Consider the following 3,548-nt stretch of genomic DNA (forward strand, 5'->3'; position numbering starts at 1 on the left):
ACGCTTACTCCTTGGAAGGAAAGTTATGACCAACCTAGATAGCATATTCAAAAGCAGAGACATTACTTTGCCAACAAAGGTCCATCTAGTCAAGGCTATGGCTTTTCCGGTGGTCATGTATGGATGTGAGAGTTGGACTGTGAAGAAAGCTGAGCCCCGAAGAATTGATGCTTTTGCACTGTGGTATTGGAGAAGACTCTTAAAAGTCCCTTGGACTGCAAGGAGATCCAACCAGTCCGTCCTAAAGGAGATCAGTCCTGGGTGTTTATTGGAAGGACTGATGCGGAAGCTGAAACTCCAATATTTTGGCCACCTCGTGCGAAGAGTTGACTCATTGGAAAAGCCCCTGATGCTGGGAGGGATTGGGGGCAGGAGGAGAAGGGGACGACAGAGGATGAGATGGCTGGATGGCATCACCAACACAATGGACATGGGTTTGGGTGGACTCTGGGAGTTGGTGATGGAGAGGGAGGCCTGGTGTGTGGCGATTAATGGGGTTGCAAAGAGTTGGACACGACTGAGCAACTGAACTGAGCTGAACTCATCTATTCTAGCTGCAAGATAACATTCATTACCTCTATTCCAACATCTGTCAATGAGACTAAGGATAATAATCACGTAATCACGTTTCAGGACTGGTAAGGATTAGGGCTCCTGTGCTTTGGTGAAGAAGGTAGAGAAAGCCACTTAACCAACTACATCAGCATGGAGATGTACAAAAGTTCAGAAACAATGGGCAACGTGGTGAATGTCAGAAATTGAGGTTAGGCTCATGGATGCCTTGAATCAAGGCAGTTGTAATCCATTAAATATTTTTATATTTTAACCCAAATTTCAGAGTTCATATTTTAACTTCAAATATTCTAAGAGAAATAGAGAAGTGATAAAAATAAAATTTATCAATCATGTTGAGATTATTACTCTAAATCTGTTATCACAAGGAAACAGTGAATTGAGTAGACTAAAAGAAGATAGGCTATCTAAGGCTAGGTTCTTAACTGGGGAGCAAATGAGGGTAAACAGTAAATCACTGCTGAGTTCTGCAGATTCAAACTGGAAGAGAGGATGGCAGTATAAACATACAATTGAAAAGGCACACAATTCTAGTAAGAATTGGTAGAGTTTGGTGGCATGACAGGAAGAAAAACGTTATTGGGAAGACCCTGTTAGGAAAGTCAGACTTTAGACTTTCCCTAATTAATTTCGCATCTTAATTTGAATCATTTCCTTGGGGGATGACTTCCTCCTCGTTAGATCAGGTTCTTTTAGTACACAGTCATAGAATCATGTTTTGTTACTTCTTCAGAACTTTAATTTGTTGTGGTTTATAATTGTATGTCTTCTCTCACTGACATCTATGAGAAAGGGTTTTGTCTGGCTTTACTTGCCAGTATCTCCCAAGTACCAAATACAGTGTGCCTGGCACAAAACAGGTGCTCAATATTTGAATAATTCTGAATTCAAAGAGGAAATGAAAACTATCAATCAAACTAAAGAATTAAGGAAAATGAGAATATTACATTGTCCTGAAGACTGTGTGGATCACAATAAACTGTGGAAAATTCTGAAAGAGATGGGAATACCAGACCACCTGACCTGCCTCTTGAGAAATTTGTATGCAGGTCAGGAAGCAACAGTTAGAACTGGACATGGAACAACAGACTGGTTCCAAATAGGAAAAGGAGTACGTCAAGGCTGTATATTGTCACCCTGCTTATTTAACTTATATGCAGAGTACATCATGAGAAACGCTGGACTGGAAGAAACACAAGCTGGAATCAAGATTGCCGGGAGAAATATCAATGACCTCAGATATGCAGATGACACCACCCTTATGGCAGAAAGTGAAGAGGAACTCAAAAGCCTCTTGATGAAAGTGAAAGTGGAGAGTGAAAAAGTTGGCTTAAAGCTCAACATTCAGAACACGAAGATCATGGCATCCGGTCCCATCACTTCATGGGAAATAGATGGGGAAACAGTGGAAACAGTGTCAGACTTTTTTTTTCTGGGTTCCAAAATCACTGCAGATGGTGACTGAAGCCATGAAATTAAAAGACGCTTACTCCTTGGAAGGAAAGTTATGACCAACCTAGATAGCATATTCAAAAGCAGAGACATTAACTTTGCCAACAAAGGTGCGTCTAGTGAAGGCTTTGGTTTTTCCAGTGATCATGTATGGATGTGAGAGTTGGACTGTGAAGAAGGCTGAGCCCCGAAGAATTGATGCTTTTGCACTGTGGTGTTGGAGAAGACTCTTGAGAGTCCCTTGGACTGCAAGGAGATCCACCCTGGGATTTCTTTGGAAGGAATGATGCTGAAGCTGAAACTCCAATACTTTGGCCACCTCGTGCGAAGAGTTGACTCATTGGAAAAGCCCCTGATGCTGGGAGGGATTTGGGGCAGGAGGAGAAGGGGACGACAGAGGAGAGGATGAGATGGCTGGATGGCATCAGTGACTCGATGGACATGAGTCTGAGTGAACTCCGGGAGTTGGTGATGGACAGGGAGGCTGGCGTGCTGCGATTCATGGGGTCGCGAAGAGTCGGACATGACTGAGTGACTGAACTGAACTGAAGACTGTGTGCAAAGCTATTCTAAAAGAGGGAACTCACAGCTTTACATCTTTTTATTTTTAAATAAAAATAAATGAATTGAACTTTCTATTGAATAAATCAGGAGAGAAATAATGAAAAAAGTAATGAAACAAAATCAGAATTTTCGAAAAGGTCAGTAAAATAGTTACCCACAAGGCTAATCAAAGGACAAAGAAAACTCAAATGCATGTTTAGAATAAATAAAGTGATATAACAACAGATGAAATAAATTGAAAATATGGTAAAACACTATGCACAGTTCTGACGAAATACACTAGAACTTCTAAGTAAAATGGACACTTTTCTAGAACAATGAAAAGCCAAACTTAAAAAAAATCTGAACAGTAACTATGATGAGTATATACGTAGGTTCATCGTACAGTCTACTCTTCTGTATGTTTAGATTTTATAAATAAAATGTTTAAAAATATGCTTTCAAGAAGTAATGGTTTCCCGTGTCTGATAAGGACTTAATTTGCTCAACACTGCTACTGCTAAGTCACTTCAGTCGTGTCCGACTCTGAGCGACCCCATAGACGGCAGCCCACCAGGCTCCCCGGTGCCTAGGATTCTCCAGACAAGAACACTGGAGTGGGTTGCCATTTTCTTCTCCAATGCATGAAAGTGAAAAGTGAAGGTAAAGTCGCTCAGTCGTGTCCGACTCTTAGCGACCCCATGTACTGCAGCCTACCAGGCTCCTCCGTCCATGGGATTTTCCAGGCAAGAGTACTGGAGTGGGGTCCCATTGCCCTCTCCGTGCTCAACACTAACAGTAGCTAACAAGTCGATCCAACCAACACACAGGAGATGTCCAACAAGAAAGGGGTCCCTGATTGGTATAGCCGGGTTTAGCTAACTCAGGTGGTAGGGCAAGAAGGATACGGCTCGCCTCATCCAGTGTGCCACGCGCCTGCGCAGGTGAGGCTGCTCCGCTAACTGTTCGAGGGCGGAAGC

Source organism: Bubalus kerabau, chromosome 1 (genome assembly GCF_029407905.1).
Source record: "Bubalus kerabau isolate K-KA32 ecotype Philippines breed swamp buffalo chromosome 1, PCC_UOA_SB_1v2, whole genome shotgun sequence".
NCBI classification, from domain to species: domain Eukaryota; kingdom Metazoa; phylum Chordata; class Mammalia; order Artiodactyla; family Bovidae; genus Bubalus; species Bubalus kerabau.